Source organism: Nyctereutes procyonoides, unplaced genomic scaffold, assembly GCF_905146905.1.
Source record: "Nyctereutes procyonoides isolate TBG_1078 unplaced genomic scaffold, NYPRO_anot_genome, whole genome shotgun sequence".
Classification (NCBI taxonomy): Eukaryota; Metazoa; Chordata; class Mammalia; order Carnivora; family Canidae; genus Nyctereutes; species Nyctereutes procyonoides.
The window spans coordinates 60,012,020-60,035,575 of NW_026575046.1; the positions used below are offsets into that span (position 1 = coordinate 60,012,020).

The 23,556-nt window shown below is 50.2% G+C and overlaps 1 long non-coding RNA gene across 1 annotated transcript; it reads right to left on the reverse strand.

Annotated features, from left to right (window-relative positions):
• Positions 1-445: 445 nt before the first annotated feature.
• Positions 446-21,692, reverse strand: LOC129509967 (uncharacterized). Its single transcript, XR_008664448.1, has 3 exons — positions 21,610-21,692; positions 3,594-3,684; positions 446-633 (listed from the first exon to the last, which is right to left on the reverse strand). It is a non-coding gene; the product is annotated as an uncharacterized LOC129509967 (long non-coding RNA).
• Positions 21,693-23,556: the final 1,864 nt, after the last annotated feature.

Consider the following 23,556-nt stretch of genomic DNA (forward strand, 5'->3'; position numbering starts at 1 on the left):
CCCCATCACCACGGACCTCTACAACTGCTGATCCTCCCCAAACTGGGTTGAACAGGGACACCCATATCACTCAGCTCAGGCTGCTACCACAAAATACCACAGGCTGGGGGTTCAACAGAAATGGATTCCTCACAGTCAGGAGGCTGGGAAATCCAAGACTGAGGTGCCAGAAAGGTCTGAGGCCTCTTCTCTCGCCTCACAGGCCACCACCCCCTCACTGGGTGCTCTTCCCTGTGGGGGTGCACACAGAGACAGAGACAGCTCTCTGATTGTCTGCTTGTTGGACACTAAGCCCCACTCTCATGACCTCCTCTGACCATAATTACCTTCAAAAGCTCATCACTTTGGGGGTTAGAGTTCCAATAGATGAATTTTAGGGAGACACAAGCATGACACTACCCAAATGATACATCCACCCAGCACATGGGAATGTGACTTTATTTGGGATAAGGGTCTTTGTAGATGTAATTCCATTAAGGATCTTGAGATGATATCATTCTGGATTTTCAGGGTCGGCCCTAAATCCAGACCAAGTCACAGAGGAGCAAGGACGAGAAGGCAGAGGCAGAGACTGGAGTGATGTGTTTCCACATTAAACCAAGGGACATGAGGATCGCTGGCAGCCACCAGAAGCTGGAAAAGATAAGACAGGGTTTGCCCCTAGATCCTTTGGAGGGAACGTGGCTCTGTCACCCTGACTTTGTACCTCTGGCTTTCAGACCTGGGAAAGAATAGAGTTGTGCTGTGTTGAGCCTTCTAGCTTGTGGTTATTGGTTATGACGACTCTAAAAATGAATACACTCTCTAACTATTCATCTCAGTTCTCCAGGAAAACAGACCCAATAAGATGGATCTAGACACAAAGAGATTCATTATAAGGAATTGGCTCATGCCATTATGGAGTCCGAGAAGTCTCACAATGTACCATCTACAAGCTGGAGACCCAGGAAAGTGAGTGGTTTGGTGCCAGTCTGACTCCAAAGGCCCGAGAACCAGAAGAACTGACAGCCTGAAGTCATCATCCAAGGGCAGGGTGAAGATGGATGCTCTGGTCTGTCAGGCAGGCAGAAAGAGAGAGAATTCTCTTCCTCTCCTCCTCTGTCTTTTTGTTCTATTGAACCCCTCAATGGATTGGATGAGGCCCACTCACACTGGAAAGGGTAATCTGCTTTACTCAGTCTACTGATTCAAATACTAATCTCTTCCAGAAACACCCTCACAGACACACCCAGAAATAATGGTTAACTAAATATCTGGACACCCTGTGACTCAGTCAAGTTGACACATAAAATTAACCATTACACACTGAGTCTCGATGTCCATCATCTGCAATAGTAACAGGGCCCTGCATGAAGTAAGTGCTCAATAAATGTGAGCAATCGGTATTAGGTGGGGCTGAGATCTGCCTCTGAGTTCTACCCACTGGTCCTAACTCTAAGCGTCCAATGCCAGGGGGAACAGCCTGCTCCCCCTCCCACCTTCAGAAATGTGAAGACAGGGATATTTTATCCTGAGACAGCTAGATAACCCTAATCCCTCCTACTGCGTGAATGTAGTTGAATGTCACCCCATGATTTTGGCATCTGACTCTTGGGCAAACCAAGGCACAAGCCTTGAGATGAAAACCCAGGTGAATGGAATGGAAGTCCCCATTGTGCTCATGTGCACATTGTGCTCATCATTCGTGCATGCATTCATCCATTTATTCAATGAACTGAAGACTCTAAGGATCTCCTCAGCATCGGGTCCCATGCCTGGAGCTGAGAATATAGTGATAGAAAGACAGAGTCACTACCCTATGGAGTTTCCAGCCCGGCTTGGACTCCACTTCCATATGCCAGGCCACAGCCCCATTGCATGGGCGAGGGCCCATTGGGGACAAGTCCTGCCTTAGCCCTGAGTTCCTTGAGAACCAAGGGCCTCATAGGAGTGCAAGCCCGGGGCTCCCGGCTTCTGTCTTTCATCAAAGTCTGGCTCCCCCTCCACCACAGCCCTCCCGATGCAGTGGGGATATTACAAATGCCGTCATGGAGATTACCTTTGCTACAACCGTTCAGAGCATGAGCTTCAATTACCCACTCTCTGGTTCTCTGGTGCAGGCAAGGCCACGTCAGCGCTGGGGAATGTTCTCTCCCACATCATTACCCAGCTTTTCCATATTCCCTCCAGTAATTTGCAAGCTGCAGACTGTAAATTCTGCAGGGAGGAGGCAGGGACAATGGTGTCCTGCTTTTACGTTCATAGCCACGTGGGAGGGATGCTTCTTGGGCTTCTCCCTCTCTAGTTTCACCACTCTCGAAAAGGAGAGAAAAGGAGCAGAATGCTTCCAAAATTACTCCCAAATGTTCCTCTGAAAACCTGAAGCCGACCCTGGCTGCCAGTGACCTATTCACAGGGTGACAATTTCATAGACCTTGGTTAGTGACCATAAATCTCTGGTTTGGGAGGGGGCTGATGACGGCCTCAGTCTTGGCAAGCCCTCTTGCAGATGTTCCCAAAGATCTAGATGTTTGGCACCAGAATGGCACATCTGGATAATGAACTAGAGGTTTCGCATCCAAAGGTTTGGGGGTCAGGGCAAGACCGTGCAAGCGAGGGGCCTCTAACGGCTGAGGTCCACACCCAGCCCCAGGTCCCCGAAGCCCACAGAGCCACTTAACAGAAAGAGACCTCTCCATTTTATAGATGAGAGAACTGAGGCCCCCAGAGGCCAGAGAAGGAAAGCGCTTAGAATTGATGAATGGTTGGGAGAGATTATTTTTGAGGCGAGGTGGAATGACTCAAACTCTGCAGCGGGGTCCGCAGGACACAGTGATCGCCCCCTTCGTGTGGCAGGGCAGAGGCCTGCGGAAGGGATGCTCCATACTCAAGGCCCTGGCCAGTCGGGGTAGAACCAGGGACTGAGAGGGGGGACAGGGAGGAATTGCAGCCTCTGCATCTGCCAGGCTGGGTTGCGCTTGCCTGTGTGCCTGGCTCTGGTGGGCATAAAGAAAAGCCATGTGTTCACCTCTGGAAGTCACAGGCTGGATATCTCATGGCTGTAAGTACAACGTTGCGAGGAAAAGGGATGTTTCATTTGCAGCATTTTCACACCTAAGACTTAATAAGAGGAAGAGGCGAGAGCCCATGGGGTGGGAAGGAGGGGAGCAGAGCCAATGTGTGGGGAGAAGCAGAAAGAGGCTACTCCCCACAATACCCTGTTAAATACCATAATTAAGACCCCCCGGGTCTTAATTCCTGCAAGGAATGAAGGGGTATAAGTTTTGCCTGGGGTACAAATCCTAGGGTACAAGTTCTGCCTCAGAAGCTCCACAAAAGCTTTGTATCCTTCCACAAACCTTTTTGGAGAGGCGCTTGACCAGGCCTCTATTTTTGACAATTAAATGAACCCAATGGGAGGTGTCTGCGACCACCCCCCCCCCAAGCAACCTTTGTTCATCCTCTTCCTCTTGGGTGCACATCACCATCCACAGTCCGCATATGGCCGTCTCCTACAGGGCCCGTGCCCTGACCACAGAAAGGCCAGATATGCCCCCAAAATCAGTAGCCGCAATGCTTCAATGCCAGTAACAACTGGCTCAGGTCAAACTCACCTGGTGGGGAGATGCTCGTCACTGCACCGTGGTGGACATGCTCTGTGCCATTGAGTTTTTGTCACAGGTCAGGGACACGAAGGTAGACAGCCTTGAAGACGGAACAGAGGGGCAAGCAGAGTTCATCGGAGACCAGAAGGGACACCAGACAGGGGAGTCAAGGAGGCTTCCCAGGGGGATGCCCCTGATGTGGACCCTGCTGGAATGTGTGCTTGTAGGAAGTGGGGGTTGGGGGGTGGGAGGGAATTCCAGGCAATGGGAAGGGCATAAGGTGAGGGGACAGGGCACGCGTACATCCAGATCATCTGGAGAATGCTGATGTACCTGCCCAACTTCAGCCTGTCTCACCAGCTCCCAGCTGTGGCCGCTAATACCTCCGGGGGACATGGGTGGTAGGGGACAGGGAGGAAATGCAGACGTATTTTTCTCTTAAATTTCCTGCTTTGCTCCTATCATTTAAAGGCCAGTGATGTCACCAGACGTTATTATTGCATGATGAGATATCCTGGGGACGGGGCTCTCTCTGAATTTCACAGATGAGGCACATGTGGCCCAGGAAGGTGAAGTAATTTACCTGAGGTCACCCAGCAAGATAATGAAACAGCCATGACAAGGATCCATTTTTGCTGACCCCAGACCCCTGGCATCTTCCACTAGACCCTTCTCAAGGCAGCCAGCTGTGAACATCTTTTGATTCTCTTCCCCAGCAGCCTCCACAGTGAGGCCTTCCAGGGCCTGCCCTTTCATTATTTTTAATGCTGTTTACATATGAGAGAGAGACACAATATGCAAGGCAGTCAGAAGGCACAAAAGGGCACCCAGTCAAATTTAAAGCCCCTGGGGGCCACAGCGCTCTTGCCTGCCCCCTCTACTCCCCCACTGAACCCCTCTGATTGTTAGGAAAATAATTGAGGCCGCCATCTGACTCCCAGCTGCGGGGCTGCGGCTGGGTCAGGGGATTGATGGCCTCTCCTGGCAGTGATGGAGGGGCTGGAGGCAGCCAAGGTTAGAAACGCAATTTCACAGAGGAGTTGAAGACGCCACAGGGGAGGGGGCGAGGAGAGACACCGCAGTAGCAGGAGGAAGGAGGGACCGGTGGAGGGTTGCAGGGGCTGCCCCCCCCCACAGCTAGCGCCAGGCTCCATGGGGCCCACGGGGAGGTGGTTTGCATAGACAGCTCCTTCTAGAGGACTAGCTTCCCCACCATCCGGGTCTTCCCAACCTTTGTGACTCTGCTCTCCTCCCCCAGGAAGACTTTCTTGACTCCCTCCCCTCAAAGCTAGCGGTAAACACTCATCTTCTATAATCCTTTGTCTTCCCTCTACCTCTGCCCTTATGACTTGGTCCTGGGATTGTACGTGTGTGTGTGTGTGTGTGTGTGTGTGTGTGTATTTATGTAGGCACGTCTTTGTGTGTGTGTGTGTGTGTGTGCTGTGTGTTTGTGGATGTTATTGCATATTTGTGTGCATGTTTGTATATGGGTGTATGCGCGTGTGTGTTTATGTGCACATGTGTTTGTGTGTGTGTGTGTGCACGCCGACTCCCCACCAGGCTTGGACTACTCGATGGCAGGCACCACATCTACAGCATTTCCGTTTCCCCGGGGCTCACCCCTGGGCCTGGCACGTAGTAAAACCTCAGCCTACGCAGGCGGAATGAGGGCGGTGAATGAACTAACAAATGCACTGTCTTTGCAACACCACTTGGAGGACAGGGACCTGCCCCATTGATTGGCTGTCCACCCCCCACTAGAAGTTTGCCTCTTTGAAGACAGGGATTTGGTCCAGATTAAGCACCACTGGGAACCCAGTGTCTGGGGCAGGGTTCCACAGCCTGGGCACTATGATGCTTTGGGCCAGATCATTCTTTGTTGCGAGGGCTGTTTGTACATTGTAGGACGTGGAGTAGCATCTCTGGCCTCTACCCAGTAGATGCCAATAGCAGCCCTTGCCTCCCAGTTGGGACCATCAAAAATGTCTCCAGCCATTGCCAAATGTCCCATGGAGGGCAAAACAGTCTCCAGCTTAGAAACATGGGCCTAGAAGGATGCCTGGCATGAGGTCAGCACTAACTAATACTGTTGACTAGCTACCTAGCTGACCTTTCAGAGCCTTGCAGCTCTGCGTTTGCCCAGGATGACTGCCAGCCTTGGGGTATTGGCACCTGGGTCAGGGCTGAAAATGCCAGAACAGCATGAGGGCAAGACTTGCAGTCCTCGATCTGCAGGATCAGTGGCCAGCACTGCCACTATGAGTGCTATGGGACCTGGGCTCAGTGCTTTCCCCCACAGGCAGGAGCCATCCTCTCCCATCCTCAGCCCGAAATGTTAACGGTCTTACTTCCTACCCCATCTGCTCAATACCCACATCCCCAATGAGGGTTGGATTCCAGTTCCTGAACAAAGAATAACCATCCCTCATGGCTCCTCTGTGGGGCCCATTTATCTGACAGTGCCTGAGGTTTACACACAGCTCCTGCCTGAACTCGGTTAAACTAGGCCAAATCCCTTGGCTTTTTTCCAAAATAGCCTCTGAGACCAACACAGAAATGGAGTTGCACAAAGAGGCTACCAAATTCTCCAATTCCAAGCCACAGTGGGTGGTAAGGAATGTGATCTGGGGGCTCTTTGCTGGTGGGAGAATTGAAAGAGTGTGTGTGCGTTGTGTGTGTGTGTTCCATCTACCTTCTCCAGGGGTTATGGGGTTAAGACCAGAGCTGCCACAGGCTGCCAGGACGATATTCCAGGGGTCCTGGCATGGGTAGGGACAGGGAGACAGTTATGACTTGGCCAAGGCAGAAAAACTGCAGATATACAAGATCAAATGAGGCTGGGCATTAGAGACTGGACCACCCACCAAGAAAAGTGGAGAACAAGAGAAGCTCAGGGGGTGGAGGCAGTCCTGCACCAATTGGCATCAGCACTCTGGGCACTCTTACTGGAACCAAGAATATAAGAACAACAATGGTCATCATTACAGGACTGCGGCAGAGAGGACATTTGAGGACTCGTTCAACCGAATCCACTGGGGTTTTTTCTGTCGACTACATTGTTAAGAGTCTCAAAGGCAGGGACCAAGCACATTATGTTTTGTCATCCTCCACAATGCCTCGCAGACGGCACAGAGCGCAGTAACTATCGTGCCTGTGTGGCTGATGGGGAAGACACCTGATGCACACTGACTCAGAAGAGAGGATTTGCGGACCAGGTCTGCCTGCTGGTTGCTAGAAGACAAAAACCAAGAGGCAACGCTGACCATTCTGCCATTCAACACATAATCCTGAGATCCCCCCCGCCCCGGACCATCCCAAGGTCCTGCCATCCACATGCATGCCCTACGGGATACTGGGGATACATGGAGATAAGACAGAAAGGTTTCTTTCCCTTGTGGAGCTAAACAAGATCTAGAACCCTAGAGATATAGCCACCATTTGGGAGGGAGGGTGAATGTGAGAAGGACCAGGAAGTCACAGGTCAGGCTTTTGAGCAGCAATCCTTCTGCTCAGAATTATTATGCCCATTCCTGTCACTTAAGCTCTCTTAAAGCCCAGCCCACAGACAGCTGTCCCAGAACTCCTCCTCCGACCTTGCTTGCTGGAGGAGAGTCTTCTCCAGCCTTCGGCAGACTGACCTGCCCATATCACAAGCTGCCCTCGGCCTAAGCCATATGTTTACCCAAGCAGAAGTCCCCTGCCATGGCACTAGGGATCACCAGTGACCACAATGACTCACAAAGCCTAAGGTCCCTGAGATGCCTTTAGCTCTAGAAGCACCCATAAACAAAGCAATATCCCCTCTGCAGACAATCTGAAGACCTATAGCAAATGAAGAAATTTGCTATAATTTTAAAACTACCTCATGAAGAAAACCTCAGGCCCTGAAAGTTTCACTTCTGTATTCAACCAAACTGTCAAAGAACCAAAACCAGTTCTTCATAAATTGCTCCAAAAAAGAGAAGAGGAGGGAACACTTCTAAACTTAGTTTATGACGCCAGTATACCCTAATGCCAAAACCAGACAAAGATACCACAAGAAAACTAAAGACCAATATCTCTTATTAATATGGACACAATAATCCTCCACAAAATACTAGCAAACTGAATCCAGCAACATATAAGAAGAATTATACACCACAACCAAATGAGATTCATCCCAAGGATGCAAGGTTGGTTCAACATTCAGAAATCAATCAATCATCATATCAATAGAATAAAAAATGAGGGCAGCCCGGGTGGCTCAGCGGTTTACCACCGCTTTCAGCCCAGGGTGTGACCCTGGAGACCCTGGATCGAGTCCCATGTTGGACTCCCTGCAGGAGCCTGCTTCTCCCTCTGCCTCTGTCTCTGCCTCTCTTTCTGTGTCTCTCATGAATAAATAAATAAAATCTTTAAAAAATAAAAAGAATAAAAAATGAGAATCACTGATTATCTCCATAGACACAGAAGAAACATTTGACAAAATGCAGCAGTCTTTCATGATAAAAACAGTCAAAAAACTGGAAATAAAGGAAAACATCCTCACCTAGTAGACACCTATGAAAAATCCACAGCTAACCATCATACTTAATAGTAAAACACTGGATGCCTTTCTCCCTAAAATCAGGAATAAGATAAATATATTTACTCTCACTACTGCTAGTAGTACTCTAGTACACTGTACTAGAGGTTCTGGCCAGGGCAATTAGGCAAGAAAAAAGAAATAAAAGGCATCTAGATTGGAATAGAAAGAGTTAAACTATCTCTATTTGCAGATGATCTCACCTTGTATATAAGAAATCCTAATGAATCCACTACAGAACTATTGTAACTAATAAACAAATCCAGCAAGGTTGCAGGGTACAAGATCAATATCAAAAATCAATTCTTCCTATACTATACAATGAAGAATCCAAACGTGAAATTAAGAAAATAATTCTACTCACAATAGCATCAAAAATAATAAAATACTTAGCAATAAATTTAACAAAAAAGTACAAAATTTATGCTCTGAAAAATACAAAATATCATTAAAGAAATTAAAGATAAATGGTGAAAAAAATCCCATGTTCTTAATTTTGTTAAGATGGTAATATTCTCCAAACTGATCAACAGATTCACCACAATTCTGATCAGAATCCCAGCTGAATTTCTTTGTGAAAATTGACAGGCTGGTTCTAAAATTTGCATAAAATTGCATGAGACTCAGAAGAGCTAATAACCTTGAAACAGCAAAACAAAGTTGGAGACCTCACACTTCTCAATTTCAAAGCTTACTACAAAGCAATAGTAACCAGGACGGTATGGTATTGGCACAAAGATGTACATGTAGACCAATGGAATGAACAGTCCAGAAATAAATTCATAGGTCTATGGTCAACTAATTTTCAAAAAAGGGTGCCAAAGCCATTCAATGGGGAAAAAAATAGTCTTTTCAACAAATTATGTTGCGACAGGCGATTAATTATATGCAAAAGAATAAAGTTGGACCCCTACCTCATACCATATACAAAAATTAACTTAAAATGGGTCAAAGGCCTAAATGTAAGAGAAAAAACTACAAAACTCTTAGAAGAAAATTACTGGGTAAATCTGCATAGCCTTGGATTTGGCAAAGGATTCTTAGCTATGACACCAAAAGCACAGAAAAAAAAAAAAAACAGAAAAACTGGATTTCATCAAAATTTAAAATGCTTATACCTCAAAAGACACCATCAAGAAAGTGAAAAGTCAACCCAGGTAATGGGAGGAAATACATACAAATCACATATGTGATAAAGGTTTGTATCTAGAATATACAAAGAAGTCTTAAAACTCAGTGATAAAAAATAGCCAACTAAAAAATGAGCAAAGGATCTAGAGAAACATTTCTCCAAAGATGTTATGGGATGGCCAATTGGCCTACTGACACATGAAAAGATACTCAATATCATTAGTTATCAGGGAAATGCAAGTCAAAACCACAATGAGATATCCACTTGATGCCCACCAGGATGGCTAACATCAAAGTCAGATAATAACAAATGTTGACAGGAATGTGGAATCATTAGAACCTTCATACACACTGCTGGTGGGAGGACAAAATGGTGCAGCCACTTAGGAAAGCAGTCTGGCAGTTCCTCAAACCTTAAACAGAGTGACCGTATGACCCAGAAATTCCCCTCCAAGAGAAATGGGAACGTATACCCACACAGAAATGTGTACACAGAGGTTCATAACAGCACTATTCATTCAGCCAAAGGGTGGCAATGACACAAATGTCCATCAACAGATGAATGGCTAAACAAAATGTGGTCTACCCACACAGTGGAATACTATTCAGCCATGAAAAGGAACAAAGGGCTGATCCATGCTACAACATGGTTGAACCGAGAAAACATTACACTAAGTAAAAGAAAACAGTCACAAGAGTCCTATGATTCCATTCATGGGAAAATCCAGACGAGGGAAGTCTATAGGAACAGAATATAGATTAGTGGTTGCTTAGGATCCTTAGGGCTAATGGTAAAGGATGGGAAAGCAGGGGGGTATTAGCTAATGGGTTTCTTTTTGGGGTGATGAAAATGTTCTAAAATTGCCCCTGGTGATTCATACTTGTGAATATAGCAAAACCATCGAAGTCTGTGCTTTGACCAGGTAAATGGTCTGATATGTGAATTACATCTCAATAAAGCAGTTTTCAAAAGTCTTTTAAAAAAATGTCTATGTACCCTAAAACACCAGATTGGTTAGAATTTTTTAAAAGACATCCTCTATCCTAACTCTTTCATTTCACACACGTAGAAACTCTGGCCCAGAAAGGGGAGTGAAGCAAACCCATGCTATTTGACCAATAGCATGCAGGTGTCAGGGCCAGAACCAGAACTGTTTACCAGAACTGCCACAGGTGAGAGGCTGTATTGAACCTCTGGCTCAATTTTTCCATGAGGGCTCCCCCTCATCCCTAATCCCCCAAACCACAGTCCTAGTGCTAAAAGGGGAGAGGATGTATACAAGGGTTCAGGAATTCCAGGGGAGGAGGAGCACTGCTCCCTGCTGCAAGGTTTGGGGTGGCATTCTTATTTCCAGTGTGTCTGATAGCCTCTGTCAGCCTGGGCCTTTGTCCCAGCCCCGCTGCTCCCTGGGATGGGAGCCCAGGGCCCATCAGCAGGGAGCCTGGCTCTCTCCCTCAGCATCTCACAGATACACTGGGTTCCTGCTTCTGGAGAATGGCTGTGATGGATTGGCCATGTCTGGAAGCACTTTACACCAGCAACAAATCATGCTTAATTCCTGCTACCTTCATTAGTGTGACATTAATCCTGATAGACTCCTTTGGAGGATAAGGTGAGAGCACTATGCATGTCCAGTCCCCCCCTCCCCATGCCCCACCAACCAATCAGATTGCTAGGTCTCATTCTGGAATAGCTGGGACACCCTTTTCTACAAGCCCCAGGGATTCTTTGTCATGGGATTGAGATGTGATTGGAAACATGCTGGCCTCGTCTCAGTGTTCCACTAGGGATGGCGAGGAGAGAGGCTTAGGACCCCTGGCTAGGGGTGGGAGGCCAATTAATGTCGGCTGCAGGGAGCCTGTGAGACTGCACTTAATGTGCAGCGGCACGACTCTGGTGACCCTGCATTCAAACCACAGAGCCCCAAGACCTCACCGCCCCCCTGCAGGGGCTCCCCATCATCCACAGGGCCCCATCCGAGCTCCTCTGGGAGCCCGCACCAGGCCATGGCACCCTGCGATGGAACCGTGCTCTACCTCACAGCCAGGGTGCAGCCGGAGGGGGTGACTTCCACTCTCGGGCCCCGGTTCCCTCATTCTTAAAACTGAAAGAGGAACTTGGTTGAGAGCAGGGGACCGGGTAAGTAACATAAATGAGTGGAGTGGAGGAGACTGGGGACAACTGGGAAATGCAGGCTGTTTCTGAAAGATATTGAAAATTAACAAAAGTAGTAATAGGAATGAACACTGTATGGGCCAAACAAGATATGGGCCGTGTGCATTATCTGACCCAGGGCCACCTGCCAATGACTCCCACTCTACTACTTTCCTGAGGGCCCTTATAATGTGGATATTCCTAAAAACAATGTACCCAGAGTGCTTGGGTGGCTCAGTGGTTGAGCATCTATCTGCCTTTGGCTCGGGTCATGATCTCGGGGTCCTGGGATCAAGTCCTGCATCAGGCTCCCCATAAGGAGACTGCTTCTCCCTCTTCCTATGTCTCTGCCTCTCTCTCCCTCTCTCTCTTTGTCTCTCATGAATAAACTAATAAAATTAACAAAATAAAACAAGGTACTCCATAAGCTTTCTTCCCTGATGGTCACCTCTGTGCCAAGCTAGCCACCAACCCTGTGTTTGCATCCATCGTGCACACCCCTTCTCTCCAGTGCCTGTCTGAACCCTCCCACCCTGCCACACCCCAGCCAAGCCTGACCTTGTCCCACTGACCTTCAAGGCCAGAGGGGCCTTCCTTTCACCTGCTCTGTAGAACTGTGACTTGCAGGTGTGGCCTCCAGAGATGGGTCCATCCACGGCAGGCTTCCAACAGCGCTGGTGTGGACTGTCAGTGACGTGCCCCAGGGACCCCATGCTGGCACAGGCCCGTTGCTCTACTCCTCACTGTGGCAAGGGAGAGCAAGGGGTGCGACACTCCCATCAGGTGGCTGCCCCGTGCCAGACACAGGACTGTGTGGTCATCCTCATGAGCTCCCTTCGCCCTAATGACATCTGACAGTCTGTTCCATGACACCCCATCTTACTTAGAGGAAAACTGAAGACCTAAGAGGATCTAATTAATAGGGGGTCTTGGTCTAGATCAATATTTGCCTCTGTTTTTTTAGAAAAACCAAATGGCCATAATCTCCCTGAGATGGGGATGGGGCACCAGAATTCTCACTGGGGCAGCCAAAGTCACCAGTATCTTGTTTAAGAGGAAAATATGGTTAACAAATTGTGACATGTGAGAAAGGGAATGGAGACAACGGCATCCAGCTCTCCTTAGCAATTCCTTCCCCCCACAACATCAAAACATTTTGGCATCTTTAAGATTAAGGCAGGAGACAGCCCTTGGCCTCTAATTGCTCAGTCAAAGACTGTAGCTAACATGTTATTAAATATGTAAATAATATGAAAGCCAGAAGAGAATTAATATTTCATATATAATGAAGTTAAGATGAATTCTCCTGTGTCTAATTTTCTGTTTTTAAATACATAATGCACTGTGGAGTCCAAAGTGATTCATGGTATTTTATATTGGTTAAAGACGTTCGGGGTTTCTCGGGAGCAGCTTTTTAAATGATTAACCTGAATATTATTATTACAAATAGGATTTGTTTTTTAAAAAATTAATTCTGTAGTTAATCAGAATGAAAAGCATGGAGTTCTTTGCTGGTGGGCTGATGTTAAATGGGGGAAAAGTAATTGATATGGGTTAGTAAATCCTAATGCCTACAGGGGCCTGGAAGGTCAATGAATGAAGCAGGCTGGGTGGCAACAGGGAGAGGTGGGGACTGTAGCAAAGTGGGGAGCCCCACCCGTGTCTAGAGGGGGAGCCACAGCAGCCCTTCAGAAATGGGAGCCAGGAATTTAGACTTTCAATGTAAGATGTACTGATGTATATAAAGTTGGGTCCTGATTCAAATATTTTTAAACATCATGGATTCAAAAGAAAATGATCCAGAGGGGTTGCCCAATTGCAACCTCTAGACCAAGACATGTGGCTTGAGGGTAAGCTGCCACTAATCCCCAGTACTTCAATCCCTGGTGTAGTGGAAACTGGTTGCTCTTGCCTTGACTAAGTGATAAACCGGCTAATAGAAAATCTGATTAGTCAGGCTCTTTGGAGGGCAATTTGTCAAGATGGAAAAAGTGCAAACCCTTCACACACACACACACACACACCACCAGTTCTACTTCTAAGAATTTATCCTAAAGAAATAATTAGGAATGGGAATGCCTCAGTGGCTCAGTGATTGAGCATCTGTATTCGGCTCAGGTCGTGATCCCAGCGTCCTGGGATCGAGTCCCGCATCGGGCTCCCTGCAGGGAGCCTGCTTCTCCCTTTGCCTATATCTCTGTCTCTCTCTCTGTGTGTTTCTCATGAATAAATAAATAAAATCTTTTTTTAAAATAATAAATAATTAGTAATGGGCCCCAAATTTCACTCTGATGATGTTTTTTATAGTATAGTTTAAAATATTGAAAAAAAAAGGAACCAAACTTAAGGTCATCCAGCCCTCCCATTTGATTACTGAATTACATTATGGTGCACCTAATATGACAGTCTTTGACAAATATGAACAGATATTAAAGAAAAAAGTTTTAAGATCACAGAGAAACATATTTATAGGCTAATCATAATATTCTGTTAAAAAGTGGACGTACATTTAGCTGCCCAGGGAAAGGGTGGGAAGGCCATCTACCAAATAATCAGCACGGTTTTCTCTGGGTGGGTGGCGCAATTGCTAGGTGAATTCCATGCTTTTCTTTTGGCTTGTCTCTATTTTGTGAATGCTTTCACGTGAGGCTCGTGACTTCCTTACCAATTCAATAAAAGAAATACATTCAATGTGACATTGGTACGATGTAAAAAATGCTGGCCTGAGAAAGTTTCTCCATTTATCTCCCCATCTTCACTCTGTTGATGACTCTGTGTGGGCCAATGAGGGAATCCACCTCCCTGGATCTCACAGTTCTCATCCATGGAACAAATTATTGAGCTACGTAATTTCCAAGTTCTGTGATTTGAGTCCACAGTCAAGGGACTTTGGGGAGATGGTAGCTTTCCTTTCTACTTATTCACAAGAATTGGTTAACTACCAGATGGATGCCAAGCGTCATGCCCGACTCTGGGCCTGATGTTGTCCTCCAAGAACACTGAGATGAGAGGCAGCAGTATAAGTAAGCAGCACTCACTTGTACCTTACCACGTTGTATTTATATATGAGATTCTACAGAAGCAAAGAGAAAGGACACCTACATTAGGGATTTGTCAGAGATTTCCCAGGAGAAATGATATATCTGAGCTGAGTCCTAAAGATGAGCAGGGATTAGCCATCCAGGCAAGGGAGAGACAGAGAAAGGCATTCCAGGAAAGAGAAGGAGCGTATACAAAGACAGAATGGTGAGCACGGGCTGCTGGGTGCCCATGGGGTCGGGGAGGGAGAGGCAGGAACTGGATCAGGGAGGTACTGAACTCCCTCCTTAGGAGTTTGGATTATAAATTGGGGTGAAGGGAGCCCTGAAGGTTTTTAACATTAGGGAATTCATACGGCCAATTTGTAGAAATCCCCGTGGCAGCAGGAAGATGGACTGGAGGGGACAGGCACCAAAGAGCCTTGATGACAATCCAGGATGGAAACGGTGTCAGTGTGGTGGAGAGGTGGGATTCAGGACCTGCCTGCATGGGACAGGTGGAGGAAGGAAGCTATGATGATTCTCCGTCTTCTCGCTTTGACAGCTAGGGGTTGGGGATGCCATTCACCAAAGCAGGAATTACCAGAGAAAAAGCAAATTGGGGAAAAGGTCCATATTAAGTTGAAGGAGCTTTTGGAACAGCCAAGAGGCAGTGTCAACTAGGCAAATGGATGAATGCACCTGGAATTCAAAAAGGTCTAGATTTGGAATTCATCAAAGGATCAGCTATTGTAGAGGTCAAGGAGATGACCCAAGAAGAGGGGGAAGTGAGCTGTGCCTGGAACCTCAGAAACCAAACCACAAGCTCCAGATGGGGGAAAACGGGAATAAGATTCCATGAAGGAGGCTGAGAAGGAGGATCCAGAGAGGCAGGGGGAGAGCATGGAAGCCCAAGAGGAAGAACATTCTAGGAAACAGAAGATGACCAGCCGTGTCAAATGCTCTTGCAAGGTCACAGGAGATGGAGCCACTGGTGGCTTGGGGGAGGAAGTGGAGTCCACAGGGGAGTGAGGCCAAGTCTCCCGAGAAGATGGGAAGTGTGGAGTGGAGTGGTTATGGAGAACAGTGCATGGGGAAGCAACCAGCCAGCGCCGTGCCCCTCACAGGAAGGCGGACTTGCCTCCTGCCTCTGCGGAGCTCCCCGTGGAGAATCACACTCCTCTAGTTCCTAAAACTGTGCCACTGAAGCAGGAGGATGGGTGCAGTAATTCCAGCGAGATGCAGTCAGGGGTCACGGCCGGAGAAGGGGCTGCACTGCCAGTTCTTGGGCAGCCTGAGTTGATGACCTCATCTGGCCCTCATCAGGACACATTTCGCAGCCCGTCCAAGAACACTCACCACTGGAAAGACAGCCTCGGAAAGGGGTCCCGCCTACAAAAGCCGTGAAGCGTTTTCCATATGCGGGAAGCAGGTCAAGGAAAGTGGAAGACAAAACCCCAGGAGCTCTAAAGGCCAGCGGGGCCCCAAACCCCTCTCTCCTGCCCTCACCACTCTCAGCAACAGCTTCTGAACTTGCTCCGACCACCCAGGGCAACTTTCTTGAGAACCTTGGCTTCCCCGCTTAGGTGGTCTCAGAATAAGCCCTTCAAGGGACCTGAGACAGCTCTGCTCCAGACCTCTCCCCCTGGAGAGGTTCCTCTGCTGGAACAGGTCACCCGTGGGGCTGCGGAAAGTCTCCCCAGCCTGGGATAAACCTATGGCTCACCGAGTAGCCAGCAATGCTGTTCATCAACTATTCCCAGCTCTGCACCTTCTGGATACATGCTAGGATTGCCCATGCGGGCCCTAGAGCTCGGATGGGGTCATGTGACCAGCGTGAGCCAGTGAGTTGTGAGCAGAAGTGAGGTAGGTGTGCAACTTCCATCTCCGGTGTGAGCCCCCCCAGAAGTCTCTCCTCCCCTCTGCCACGGGGACCAGGCATGTGTAGGATGGCGGCTGTTTGACAGCCTGGGTCCTAGGGCGAGGGTGACGAGAAGCAGAGCCCCCAGCCACCCCTGGATGGATATATAAGGCAGGCGGGAACTAAACCTTGGTTGTCCTGAGCCGCTGGGGGTTGTAACAGGAAAGCCAACCCCTTCCTGACTGGTAACAGCCTGGCTCCAGGGCGACTGTGGGCCAGTGGCCTCACCCCCCCAGAGGCCAGCAGCCTCACCCCCGCAGAGGTCAGCAGCCTCACCCCCCAGAGGCCAGCGGCCTCACCCCCCCGGAGTCCAGCGGCCTCACACCACGCCCCCCCCCAAGGCCAGCGGCCTCAGCGACAATACCGGGAAGCAACAATCCGTGGCCCCCAAGAGATTGGGGGGATCAGAGGTGCCCGTGCGCGGGACAGTGGGCAGTAGCGAAGGTTCAACAGCCCAGCATCTTCTGTGACTGGGCCGGTGCCTCTGGAGCGGGCCTGGTCTGGGAGCCACGGTTCTGACAGCTACACAATTTGTCCTCAGGCTTCCCTTGGCCCTCCTGGAACGTGTCTGCTCCTTCTTCCCTGTGACAGCCATTCAGAGAGTTGAGGAATGTGGAGTGTGTGTGAGAGACACAGAGTTTGGAGCTGCATCTGTCAGGCCGTCACATGCCAGGGCCTGTGCCGGGGGCTTCATGCTTCTCATCCCTGATCCCCCTCCCCAGCCTATGGGCAAGTCTGATCGGCCCCCACTGCGGGGAAGAAGTGAGGGGTGCTGGTTAGGCTCCATCTGTACTCCCCCACCCCGTGCCTCGCCCTCCCCGCCCTGCCCAGCTGGGAGCTGGCCCCTGCTGGCTGCAGCAGCCCCTCCTTTGCCAGCTGGGAGGGGAGAGGGGAGAGCAGGTGGGTGCTGCCCCCATTGCCCTCCTGCTCCGGCTGCTTCCCCTGCCTCCCCCGTGTGACCGGCTCTCAGGGGCTCCTGCTCCCTTCAGCCCCCAGGAGGGGTCATGATGTCCCACCGGTGCTCATCGCCTCTTGTGTGTTCCCCTAACATGGCCCACATGCTGCAGTGGGCTCTTCATTAGAACCATCTGGAATGAATTCTGTTTCCTGCCAAAGTCCTGAATTCACACCCAGGCCTCTGACGCCAGGGCCTGCTTCTCCTATTACCCCCCCGGGCCCCCACCACCCCGCAGGACCCCTGCACCTCCTCTTCTCAGCCTATGCCGCCCTGCACCCTCTTCTGCGGGTGACCCAGACTAGGGGTCACTGGCCCCCACCACGCTCTGCAGGCATGTCCTCTTGGGAGGCAGAGGCCCTCGGACGGCTCGGGTGCAGCCTCTGCTCCCCTGTTCCCTGAGCCCCTGCTGGGCTCTCCTCCTGGCTCCTTTCCTGGCCCACGCCTGGACTGGCAAGGTGCCGTGGGGCACTTCCTCCACCCTGGCTGACCTCAGCACTCCAGGATGCCAGGATTCTGGCCAGGCAGCGGAGGGCTGGAGAAGGACCCAGGACACAGCTTTTTGGGAACCATCAGAGCCAAACTATCCCAGAGCCAGAGGAGGCCAGGCCCTTTCCAGCATGGGCTTCCTTTGTTTTGCTCTGGTTTCTGCCGTGGCAAGCATGTCAGATCTTTGTCATCCTTAAACCAACAACGTGCATGAAGCAACGGCCCCCAGTGACCATCCATTACCACAAGGCTGTCACCTTTGAAAACATCAGCCAGGCCCACAGCGTCACTCCTGCCACCTGCACTTTGCAGCTGAGCAAACACAGAGTGACCAGAACTCACCAGGGTCAGCCACTGGTGGCTTCGTCTTCCTTCCTTCAGTGGCTCATTCCTAAACCAAGGGGACAGAAAGCCGGCCTCCTTGGGGGAAAAGCCCAAAGCACCCCCAAGATAGCAGTTCTCTGGGCAGCTCTGGGCATAAAGGAAACAACAGCTATTTCAGGAAGAGATTTCTGGACCCGACCTGTCTCTGTCACTAACCAGCTAAAGGATCTTGAGCAAATCCCTCAACTTCCTCATCCCCATTTCACTGATAAAGCAGCAGGTCCTGATTTGGGGCTGGTGTGGGGTGCCTGTGCCGTAATCATAACAATGCAAGTATTTCCAGAATGCCCCCGTGGCCCCCACCCTGGACTAAGCACTTTGATTCTGCCTTTTAATTCTTCCACCACCCCCATGAGGTTGGATGTAGTGAGACCTCCATTAGTCAGAGGAAACCAAGGTTCAGTGTGGTTAGGTAACTTGTCCAAGGTCACACAGCTAATAAAGCTGAGATTCGAACCCTGGACTCTGATTCTAGAGCACTCATTCTTTATTTTTTCCTTCAATTTTCTTTTTTATCTTGGCTCTCTGTGACTTTACTTTTTTTAATTTTTACCACAGAAGTTTTCAAACATAGAAAAAAGTAAAGACAATAATGAACCCCCGTGGCCCATCACCCAGCTTCAACAGTTACCAACAACCTGCTGTTTCATTTCACCTTTCCCCATCCCCACAACTTGGGTTATTTTTTTTTTTCTTTTAGAGAATTTTAGAACAAATGCCAGGCCGGGGGTGTCAACCGAGTGCACCTCCGTAGAGCCCTTATTCCTCATCATCACCCCGCCCCCTTACTGCATTTTGTAAAAAGGTTGCAAACAATCCAAAGACTTCCTTGCAAGTCAGGACAGAAAGAGGAGCACCAAGAGGGACCCGGGCTCAAATCCCAGACTTGTCATCGTGTCTCTGTGAACGTTCCGGTAGGTCAGTCACCTGCCTGGCTGTCCAGCTCTTCTTCTGTAAAATGGAGATTGTGGTGGGAACTCCAACTACACTTCTAAACAAGATGAGGGATGTTGGTGGCCCAGGACATAGGAGAGTTTAGTGCCCTGGGCTCCCCTTCCTAGGTCAGGGGTATTAGTTTCCTGGGGCTGCCATCGCAGAGAACCACAAACAAGGTTCCTTACCACAAGGGAAACATGTTTTTCTCACAACTCTAGAGGCTAGAAGTCCAAAATCAAGGTGTTGGCAGGGTCACACCGCTTCTGAACCCTCTAGGGAAGGCTCTGCTCCAGGCCACTCTCCCGGCCTCTGGTGGCTGCTGGCCTTCCTTGGCTCGTGGCGGCTTAATCTCAACCACGGTGTCCATCTTCACGTGGCCTTCCTCTCCGTGTGCATGTCTGTGCTCAAACTTCCTTTTTCTTATAAGGATGTGGGATTAGGACCCACCCTACTCCAGCACGACCGCATCTTAACTTGATCACATCAACAAAGACCCGATTTCCAGATAAGGCTGCATTCACAGCTCCTCGATGGCCGTGAGCTGGGGTGGCAGGGACACAATGCAGCTCAGGACACCAGAGCCGCTGCCTGCTGCTCAGGACTGTGCGAAGTTTTCCTGCAGGTCTGGGGACTTCCTTGAGTCCAAGGAAGCTGACTCCAGGGGATCGTCTCCAGGAAAGACGATTGTCACTGATGCTCTTTGTCCTACACGAGTCATCTGAATTCGTAGCTGCTCAGATAGCAAGCACTGAGCCCCAGCACTTTGGAGAAGGAAATCCATCCTGATGGTGTCCCTCTGTCACCTGCTCCCTGCAGCACTCCTCCTGCTCCCCGGCCTTGGCATACTTGCTGAGCTCAGTCCAGCCTGCTATGTCCTCTTTGCCTCGTGCCACCCACCCCCCGACCTTCCTTGGGTACCTGCATGCCTGTGTACCATCATCAATGCTCTTCGTCTCTGTGAGGCTTTGCCTGGGTACCTCCCATCATCCTTGGGTCTCACCATCACCCTCCCATCCCAAAGTCTTCCTGACTCCATTCGGAGAATGCCCAAGACAGAGTTCTCCTGTCTTAGGGGACCCCGGGATTTGCCTTCAAAGCACTAAGAACAATGTGCATTTATTTCATTGTTCGGCATCTTGGGTCCTGACTTGCTCCTGCATGGTGGGCCCCACATCGGCATAACCAGACACACGTCGTGTGCCTCTGTTCCGGTCCTCAGCACCGTGTCTGGCTCACAGCCGATGCTCCACAAACACATGTTGACTCTCTTCAAGGAGAGAGTTCAGATCAAAGAGAGAGGGGTGTCCTCCCTGGGAAATGCTTCCTCCCTGCAGCCTCCACACAGGCTCTGAGCACAACCTCCAGTGTCACCAGGAGCCCGTGGACCCTCTGCAGGGTCCACCTCTGGGTCCCCAGGCTTGGAGGGAGCCTTTCCAGGCCCTCGGGGATGGGGAAGCCTTCCATCCGAACCACCACACCTGACTGACCAGCCCTGGTCTCAGGCCGGCCTCCCGTTGCTAGCGTGTGGGTTGGTGGCTGGGAGCCTCGGCCCCAAAGCAGGAAGTCAGCCACAGGGGTGGCCTCAATATGAAAATGAGAGGGAGCTGCCTGTGGCCCGTGAGGCTGAGCTGTGGGGTCCTTGCCACACTATGACCTACCCAGGCCCCAGCAGAGGACAGCCTCGTCTCCCCCACACCCGGTGCCACATCTTATTGATGCAGCTTATTTGGCCACCATACAACATCAGGGCTCACATGAACCGACCCCCAGCTAGAACCCCAAAGGGATAGGTGGCACAAAACACCCATCCCTGAGAACAGACTCTGTCCTTGGGGATCTGGATTAGAGCAGCAGGTTTAACCTGGGCGAAGTGGGTTTTTTTTTCTTTTTTGTTTTTTTTTTTTATGGGTTTTTTTTTTAAAGATTTTATTTATTTATTCAGGAGAGACACACACACACACACACAGAGAGAGAGAGAGAGAGAGAGAGAGAGAGAGGCAGAGACACAAGCAGAGGGAGAAGCAGGCTCCCTGCAAGGAGCCCGATGCAGGACTCGATCCCAGGACCCCAGGATCACGCCCTGAGCCAGAAGCAGATGCTCAACCACTGAGCCACCCAGGGGCCCCCAAAGTTTTATATTCCTGGGAGAAAGGCCTGTGCTCTGATGACCAGGAAGAGCTTAGGGCTTTGATCACCCAAACTCAGGCTTGGAGGAAAAATGCCCGTCTAGGAACTATGAGCCAGAAAACACCAGAAACAACACGAGATGCAGTCATCTGCCTACAGGCGAGCGAGGGACCTGCGTGAGACCCCCAAGACCCTAACTGGGGAACCATACAGCCAAGTGTCACAGCGAGGCAAGGTGAGAATGGGCCCCAATCAGCCCTGGTCAGCACTTGCTCGGCCACCCCCACGGGAAGAGCCCCCAGGAGCCCACACCTAGGAGGGGGGGCACGCAGCCCCTCAGGTATACCTGTGCTCCCTCCAGGGAAAGTGTCCCCATCGACCTGGGTATGGAGGCCACCCTCTGTGCTTCTCTCTTCCAGCAAACGAAGTCGGCTGCTACATGTTAAGAATCTAAATATCCAGGGCACCTGGGTGGCGCAGTCAGTCAAGCGTCTGCCTTTGGCTCAGGTCAGGACCCCAGGGGCCTGGGATCGAGCCCCACAACAGGCTCCCTGCTCAGCAGAGAGCCCGCTTCTCCCTTTCTCGATGCCTGCTGTTCCCTCTGCTTCTGCACTCTCTATCAAATAAATAAAATCTTTAAAAAAAAAAAAAAGGAATCTAAATATCCAAGGAAGCAACAGAAGGCTCAAGACTTGGGCGGGTGTCTAAATAAACAGAAGCAGAGCTCGCATCCTGGCCTCCTCCCTGGGGCCGGCATTGCAGCCCAGCCCCGCCCTGAGCGTGCCCTGGGTGGCACTGGAAAAGCCGGGCTGTTCTGGGAAAGACCCAGCCCTCTCCAGCTGCACCCTGCAGGGAAGACGTGGCCAAGTTCGCCCTGGAAATGTCACTGCCTCCGCTGGGCCCCTCCTGCTCCCCCCACGCAGCAGGTCCCTCCCTCTAAGGCCGCCTATCTGAAATGGGAGGCCAGCCTGGAACTTCTCGATCACAGATAATTCCCACTGCTCTGTTTTTTATTTTCTCTCTCTCTCTCTCTCTCTCTCTCTCTCTCTCTGCAGCATTTGTAATAACTGGCTCAGATGCTCTCATGAGTCAGCCTCCCTGGAGGCCCCATGAGCCCGCCCACAGGCACCCATTAACTCTCCCCTGGATGGCAGGTGTGAGGCAGCAGGCACCCCTCTCAGCGAGCCAGGAGCCTGGCACCCTTGGGGGGGGGTCCTCCCTCCACCCCTCTGCAACCACGCACATCCACTCCATTCCCTTCATCTCGTTGCTGCTGGGATTCAGGCCTCATCACCTCTCCTGACTTGTCCCCGCCTTCTAACAAATCTTCCTGCCTTGGAGACCATCTCCTGCAGGTCTATCCCCTCCCCAGTGGCTTGCACGATGAGTGACACAGAACCTACTCATGTCAGCCACGAGCAAGAACTCTCTGTGGCTCCCCATTGGCCAAGAGTTGAAATTCATTCTTGTTGGACTTGCACTTAAGGCCTCTGCCTCCTTCTCCAGCCTTCTCCAGAGCTATTCTCCTACAGGAGTTCTCCTGAGGACTAAACACCTACCCCCACCCCCACGCTCTGCACCTTTGCTGGCGTCAGACCCTACCTTAGAATGCATTCTCTTGGGATGCCCGGGTGGCTCAGTGGTTTAGGGCCTGCCTTTGGCCCAGAATGTGTTCCTGGAGACCCGGGATCGAGTTCCACGTCAGGCTCCCTGCATGGAGCCTGCTTCTCCCTCTGCCTGTGTCTCTGCCTCTCTCTCCCTCTGTCTCTCTCATGAATAAATAAAATCTTAAAAAAAAAAAAAAAAAAGAATGCATTCTCTTCACAGGTGAAATCCAGCCTCTCCCTGAAGGCCTGGCTCCCACATTCCCTACCCCTGCTCCCCGGCTCATGCCCTCCCTCTAGAACTTCTACTGCTTCTCCGTCACTCTGCACCTGGCAAGTTCCAACTGTGTATTTATGAAACTGTTTTCAAGAGGCTTGATTGTCTTCTCAACGACATCGTGACTTCTTAGAATGAACCTAAGCATCCCACAATGGGGGATGGGTTAAATAAATCACAGAATATCCGTACAATGGACAACTAAATCACCATTAAAAATGAGTGAGGGGAGGGATCCCTGGGTGGCGCAGCGGTTTGGCGCCTGCCTTTGGCCCAGGGCGCGATCCTGGAGACCCGGGATCGAATCCCACATTGGGCTCCCGGTGCATGGAGCCTGCTTCTCCCTCTGCCTATGTCTCTGCCTCTCTCTCTCTCTCTGTGACTATCATAAATAAATAAAAAATTTAAAAAT